Source organism: Vombatus ursinus, unplaced genomic scaffold (assembly GCF_900497805.2).
Source record: "Vombatus ursinus unplaced genomic scaffold, bare-nosed wombat genome assembly UNPS02014801.1, whole genome shotgun sequence".
Lineage (NCBI taxonomy): Eukaryota > Metazoa > Chordata > Mammalia > Diprotodontia > Vombatidae > Vombatus > Vombatus ursinus.
This window is the reverse complement of record NW_020954579.1, coordinates 19,526,797-19,534,827: the sequence shown is the minus strand read 5'-3', so window position 1 is coordinate 19,534,827 and position 8,031 is coordinate 19,526,797. Positions and strand designations below refer to the sequence as shown.

At 39.9% G+C, this 8,031-nt stretch overlaps 1 pseudogene; it reads left to right on the top strand.

The window, feature by feature from the left end:
* The first annotated feature begins 2,287 nt into the window (after window positions 1-2,287).
* On the top strand, window positions 2,288-2,636 carry LOC114050771 (annotated as a pseudogene).
* The last annotated feature ends 5,395 nt before the right edge of the window (window positions 2,637-8,031 follow it).

The following is an 8,031-nucleotide window of genomic DNA, read 5'->3' as shown; positions in this document are numbered from 1 at the left end:
CAAACTATGCAGCCAAATACAAACTATATACAAATCACATGCAAATTAATTGATAAATGTACTTTGCACCTTTAGAGAAAATTACAGCTGAGACATTTTCCTTCTCTCCCGAAGCCCTCACTGTAAGGCTACCTTTTGTTGTCTGAGTGACTAAAGGAAGGTAAATTAAATTTCTGACCATGGCATGGAGAGATAATAATTGAATCTTACCAGAGCTAGATCATCTAGGAATTCTGTTAACCCTTTTACTCTGTGCCATGAGAGAGTAAATATAGATGATTCCGTGGAAATCAAAACTCCTCTTCACCCTCAGACCTTAAGACTTGTTCTTGGATTGGGACAAAATTTCAGATAGGAGAAGGGAGAGTGTGTTCAGGAAGGGAAGTGGAGGAAGGGGATAAGAAGAGGAGCTCAGTAGCAATTCAACTATGTCATTGTGGGGAGTGGGTTGACATGTAAATGAAAGTTTATAATAATGAATATGAATCATCAAGAAAAAATTAAATCACCCTCAGGACACTCTACTTATTATAGTAGAGAAGCTTACTTGTTCCAACATCACACACACAGGTGGAATTTGAACAGAGGCTCTCTGATGCCCAAGCCAGTGCTCATGACATTGTACTATGCTACCTTCTCTTCATATAGTTTCTGTTCCTAAAACAATGGGGAAATGGCAGGGTGCCAGCCACCAGAACAAAGCAAGTACAAAAATCACCCCAAACTCATCCACTTAATCTGTCTGGTTCAGTTTATGCATCTCTCACAATCCCCTGACCCCACCTCATTCCTAATTTTTATTGTTAAAATAAACTAGAAGATGGCTGAAAAGGAACAGAATGTGCTTCTGAGGACCTGGATGATGTCAGACCATCATTCTGAAATGGTACCAGGGGATCTGGCTATGATCCATCCTTTTGGAGAGTGCGTTCTCCACTATGAGAATTTATATGGGCTGATAAATTTTGGTATTTATTTATAAGGATAACTTACAATGGAACTGTCTTATTTCTATACTTCTAGAGGAATGAGACATTCAAGGAAATGGACACTAGGGAAATTGAAGGTCCTTGAAATAATATTTCAAGCATAGCCAAGATGATGGAAGAGCAGGAAGAAGAATAGTTGACCTCCCCAACACAACTCCTCAAAAGAGATTTAGAAAACACACCCAACCAAATAATTATCTGTAAAAACAAGAAAAACATAGTAAATAATTTTTTTTCAGCCCAGATCATCATAGGGAGACAAACAGAAAGGTCGTTGAATACCAAGGACAAGATCTAGCTAGGAATGGTCATGCAGAACATGCCAATGCAGGAAGATGCTGGACTTAAGGGCAAGAAGAGGCCACGAATACAGTATATAAGGTCCTTTGTTCAGGGTGCAGGAATATTTGTCTAGCCGCAGATCTAGGGTGGACTGTGCCTAAGAGTGACATTTCCAGGATGAGATGTGGTTGCAGGACCTAGGATGTGTGGCTCTGACCCTGGAAGCAAAGCAGAGGAGTTGGAATGGGGGTGTGGGGGTCAGGAAGGGAAGATGTCTCAGTTTCAGCTTCTAGCCCAGATTGAAGTATGTAGAAGAATAAATACCTAAGCAAAGATACCAGATCAATGAGGAATCTCTAGTTTTGTTGCTCTGATCCAGAACTTTCCATATGGTTGATAATGGCTGAGTCAAGCAAAAGTCTACTAGAACTCCAACCAAAAGCAAACCTGCAGGCTTGTTGCTCAGACTCTAATCCAGGTGAGAAACTTGAAGAATTCAGACCAAGAGGATAATAATAAGTCTTTACCCTGGATCGGTTTACTTTGGGAGTACTGAAAACCTGCAATTCCTTAGACTGAGTTGCCCTTGAGATCCTGGAAAAAAACATAAAACTCAAAAAAACAGCAGTAAGATCAGCCCAGACACTTCTTCTAAAAGCAGACAGAGCCTGAGCCTGACATAAAGTCAAAAGTCAAGAAGTAGGCTGAAAAAATGAGCAAACAGAAGAAGAATCTCGTAGTTAAAAGTCATTATGACAGAAGCAGTCAAAACATAAAGTCAAAAGAAAAGAATGATTCCAAAATATCTACAAGCAAAACCTCTAAGATAAAGGACATATATTCAACTAGAATTTCTGAAAGAGTTGAAACAAGAGTTTAAAAAAATTTTTTGAAAAGGTTTTCATAGCTTCCGGCCTTGACGCCACGAAGGTTAGATATGCGGCACCCATTGCTGCTCCCACCGTTTCTGCAGCTCTACACCGCAACCAGACAGGAGTAGAGCCCAGACCACCGAAATGCGCTATGTGGCAGCCTACCTCCTGGTCATCCTCCGTGGCCACGATTCCCCCAACTCCAAGGATCTGAAAAAGATGTTGGACAGCATGGGCATCGAGACCAACAACGAAGCTAAGGAAGGACATCAGTGAGCTGAGTGGCAAGAACATAGAAGATGTGATCACTCATGGGAGGAGTAAGCTGGCCTCTATGCCCACTGGTGGTGCCATCACTGTTGCTGTCAGTGCTGGGTCTGCTGCCCAAGCTGCTGGTGGTGCTGCCTCTGCTGCTGTGGAGGAGGAAAAGGAAGAGAAGAAAGAGGTGTCTGAGGAGTCTGATGACGACATGGGCTTTCTTCTCTTTGACTGAGCACCCACCCTGATCCTGGAACAAATAAACCTTTTACTTAAGAAAAAAAAGAAAAGAAAAGGTTTTCATAAAGGAAATGAGAGCACTAAAAAAGAAAATTGGGAAAGAAATGGGAGCTGTGGAATTAAAAATTAGAAAAGGAATTAATAGTTTGGCACAAAAGATACGAAACCTTCATCAAACAACAAATTCTCTAAAAATGAGAATGTGCCAAATAGAAGATAATGACTCCATTACATAAAACCAAATATAAATATAAAAACAAAGTAAAAAAACTTGAAAAAAATAGAAGAAAATGTAAAGGCATCTTAAAACAAAAACAACTGACCTGGAAAAATACATCAAGTGGAGATGATTTAAGAATCATTAGACTACCTGAAATCCATAATAAAAAAAAAATTTGGACATCATATTTTAAGAAATTATAAATAAAACTATCTAGTGCAAAAAAGAGCAACCTTCCTTTGACTTTTTTTGCCTTTCATCTGCTGCACCTGTCTTTTGAGAATAGAGGATTCCATTCAATGATGAACATTTTCATACTTGCTTCTCCCAGTTTCTTTGAACTTTTTAGATTATAATTTAAACCCCATTCCGTATTCTCTACAACCTAATTTCTCATTCCCATCCACCTCAACACTCATGCCCTAAAGTTTCAACCTAATTCTATCTAACCCTTTCATTGTGCCCTCTGGAATGCCTGTTCCATTGACTTCCCTTCATACTAGCTCTTACTGAAGCCTGGTTTCCCTGATGACACACCCTCCCTGGCCACCCTTGCCAGGACTGGCTGCACATTCACTCATTCTCCTCAATGCACTAGTTAAGGCAAGAGAGTCAGAATACTCCTTGCACCTCCATTGCCACTAAACACCTTGAAAAGGCTGTCTACAAAGTGCTAAATTCTCTCCCTTCTTCCACCATTCAGTAATGTCTCTTCCTTTGAGGTCCATGCTATTCACATTTCTTACCCTATAAAAATCCTGACAACTACTATCTACAGACCCCAAGTCACTCCCTTTCCTTCCTCAATGAGTGCAAAAACTGACTCACAAATTCCTCTCCTCCTCAGGAGACTTTACCATATATATTGATTCTCCCTCAAATATCTTAATCTATTTACTTCTTTCTCAATTACTCAATTTATTCACCTCTAATGAGCTACTCCTCCACCACACCTCAGCCACATACAAAGATGGATATACCCTCAATCTTGCCATTACTCACAAATATACCACCTCTATGTTTAATAATTATGAAATGATCTTATTCAACCATGATCTATTGGCTTTCCACCTCTCCTTATACCTCCCATTACAAAATCCTGCACCATTGCCTGCACCATTACCTCCAATTCCTTAAATCCTCAATTTTCTCCCTGGCCATCTCCTCTGTCTTAGCTTCTCTCCCTTTTTTCCCCTATCTTGACCTCTTGGTGAACCAATTCAACTCTACACTGTCCTCCTCTCTTGAATCCCTACCCCCTTTATCATATTGCTAATGACACCCAGACAAGCCTCAGCCTTGGATCATTCCTACCATTCATTGCCTTCACTCCTTCACACAAAGTGATATGAATGAAAGTGAAAAAGAGCATACAACATTCTGACTGGGGCCCTTACAAATTATTTTACATGACCTCAGCTGGGCCCTCACTTCTGCCAGGGAATACAACTACACCTCCCTTATCAATTCACTATCCCACTCTCCACAGTAGCTCTTCCAATTTTTTTTTTTATCCTTCTTCAAACCTCCCATGGCTCCCACTCCCTCTGCTCTCTCAGCTGAGAACCTTACCTCATATTTTACAGAAATCGAAGCCCTTTGCAATGAATTCCTTCTTCCCTCTTCTTCTTCTCATATCACTCATATACTGTCTGACACTTTCTCCTCCTTCACCTGTCTCACATGAAGAGGTGGCCTTTCTCCTTACTAAGGCTAACCTCTATACCTGAACAAGTGATCCCATTCCATCCTGTTTCTCCAAAAGATTGTTCCTTCTGTCATTCCCACTCTAACACTTATTTCAATCTCTGTCTACTGTCTCCTTTTTTACTGTCTACACACATGCCCATGTCTCCCCATCCCCAAAAAAGTCTTTTCTTGATCTTTCTGTCTTTTCTATGCTCATGTATCTCTTTTGCCCTTTGTAGCTAAACACCTTGAAAAGGCTGTCTACAACAGGTGTCTCCATTTTCTCTCTTCTCACTCCCTTCTTAACCCCTTACAATGTCTTCCAATTTTTACTTCACTGAAACTGCTTTCTCCAAAGTTACTAATGATCTCTTAATTGGCAAATTCACTGGTTTTTTCTCAGTCCTCATCATCTTGACCTCTCTGCATCCTTTGACACTGTTGATCACTCTCTCCTCCTTGATATTCTCTTTCCTCTAGGTTTTCAAGACATAGCTCTCTCCTGGCTCTCCTCCTACCTATCTGACCACCCCTTCTCTATCTCCTTTGCTGGATCCTTCTCCAGATCACACCCTCTGACCATTGATGTCTCTCAAGGTTCTGTCCTGGGCTTTATTCTCTTCTCCCTCTATACTACTTCATTTGGTTTCTTCATTTGCTTCCACAGATTTAATTGCCATCTTCATGCTGATGATTCTCAAATCTACTTTTTCTGCCCCAGTCTCTCTACTGACCTCCAATCTCTCATCTCCAACTAACATTTTAAACTAGATGTCCCACAGACATTTTAAACTCATATGTACAAAAGAGAACTCATCTTTTCCCCAAAACCTCCCCCTGCTCCTACCTTCCCGAATTACCTAGAGAGTGATACTACCCTTCCAGCCCCTCAGATTTACAATCTAGTAATCATTCCAGATTCCTCACTATCTCTCACTCCCCATTTCCAATCTGTAGCCAAGACCTGTCCATTTCACCTTTGCAACATTTCTACAAAATGCTTTCTCCTCTCCTCTGACACCACCATCACCACTCTAGTGCAAACCCTCATCAACTCATGCCTTGATTATTACAATAGCCTGCAGGTGAGTTTACCTGCTTCAAGTCTCTACCATCTCCAATCCATCCTCCATTCAGTCACTAAAATGATTTTCCTAAAAGTGCAGCTCTGGTCATGTCAGACACTCCATGCCCCCTCCCCCAATAAACTCCAGTAGTTTCCTAGTGCCTCAAGGAACAAATACAAAAAATGCTCCAATTTGCATTCAAAGTCTTTCATAACCCAGCCCTCTCCTATCTTTCCAGTGTTCTTACACCTTGTTCTCTAACACATATTTTTTGATCTATTAACACTGGCCTCTTGGCTGGTCCACAAACAAGACACTCCATCTCTCTGCTCAGGGCATTTTCTCTGGCTGTTGCTATGGGTGAAAGATGAAATGACTGAGTAAACAAAGGTGCTATCTTACAAGTACGCAGTGTCTCACATGCCCAGAATGCTCTTCCTCCTCTACTCTGACAAATGACTTCCCTGGCTTCCTTTAGTTCCCAACAAAAATCCCATCTTCTACAGAAAGTCTTCCCCAACCCCTCTTAATTGCAGTGCCTTCTCTCTGTTAATTAATTCTTATTTATCCTGTGTATAGCTCATTTTGTATATATTTGTCTGTGTGTTGTCTTTTCTGTTAGAATGTAGGCTACTTGACAGCAAGGACTCTCTTTTTATATCCCCATCTCTTAGCACACTTCCTGGCATGTAGTAGGTGCTTAATAAATGCTTATTGATTGATTGAAATAGAGGACTTCCAAGCATTTTTGATGAAAAGTATAGAGCTACATAGAAGTTTTGATGTGCAAACACAGAAATCAAAAGAAACACAAAAAAGGTAATCATGCGAGAACAATCATAAGGGACTAAAAGATAAAATGTTTAAATTCTAATAGAGAGAGAAGATACATGACTCCTCTCAAAATCTTATCTTTATCTGGTGTCAGAAGCAGTCTAATTAGATAGAGGACCTGGGAGTGGTTCTCTTATAGATGATCTTAAATGATCTCTATAAGATGATCTTAAAAAGAATGGAAAGGAAAGGATAGATGACATACTTAGAGAGAAGGAGGAAAGGGGAGGAAAGATGGGGGAAATATCTCACATAACAAGAGTTTACAAGTAGAAGTCTGTACAAACAAAGAGAATGTGGTGGGGAAAGCAGCTAACACTTGAAACTCAATCTCATCTGAAACTGGTCAAAGGAGGAGAAAATGTATGCTGGTTATAGGAATACATTTCTCTCAGCAGGGAAAGGGGAGGGAAGAGGAGAAAGGAAAGGGGGGAACTAAGAGGGAAGGTAGATTAAGAGAGAAATTAATCCTAAGCAAAACAAACTCTAAGTATATATGAAAATATCTATAGCAACATTTTGCTGTGGCTTATTACCATTAGAAAATGAGAAGGGTGTCTACCAAATGGGGAATGGATGAATTGTGGAATAGAAATGTGATGAAATGCTACTGTGTTATAACAAATGATGAATGGGATAGTTTCAGAGAAACCTGGAAAGACTTCTATTAACTGATGCAGAGTAAAGTGAGCAGAATCAGAAGGACAATTTATACAATGACAACAATATTGTACAGAAGAAACAACTTTGAAATACTTATGAAATCTGAGCAATGTAATGACCAACTACAGTCCCAGAGGATTCATGCAACCTACCTCCTGAACTGGAGGTGATGGACTAAGGGTGCATACTGAGAGGAATTTTTTTGAACATGACAAATGCAAGATTTTGTCTTACTTTTAACAGGGTTTCTTTCTTAATTGTGGGAAAGGGATGAGGTGGAGAGGAAAAAAAGATGGATTGTTATTGACAGAAAAAATAAATTCTAAATTAAAAAAGTAAATAATATTTCAACTTTGGGCTATAAAAATAGCTAAAGTCAGTAACTTTATTTCTTGAAAACTCTATTTCCTCATCTGTAAGATCATGATCTTGTCTTAGCTCTTTAATGCCCTTCCAGCATTAACATATGTAATTCTATGGTTGGATTCCATATTGCCTGAGTTCAGGCTCCATTTTTCCCACCTCCTTTTTTCACTGTTAGGGAAATGCGACCATCTGCCTGCCTCTACTATCCCTATCTAACTAGTATCACAGAACACATTGCACTACCAAAACCACAAGATCCACATTCCCATGGGAAGCTAATACAAACCAATTAGTATCATAAGGTCATCAATTTTTGAGCTATAAGGGACCTGAGAATTTTCTCATTCATCTGTCTTCATTTATGGAAGAGGAATATGAACCCTATGGAGGCTAAGAGTTTTGCCCAAGGTCACACAAGGAAGTCACACATCTGGGAGAGCCAGATGCTTAACCCAGGTCCTCTGATTCCAAATCCTGCACTCTTTCCATTGTAGCAGACTCTATCACATTTCTTTTAAACTCATTTTCCATTAGCCCTTCTCCCTGACTTC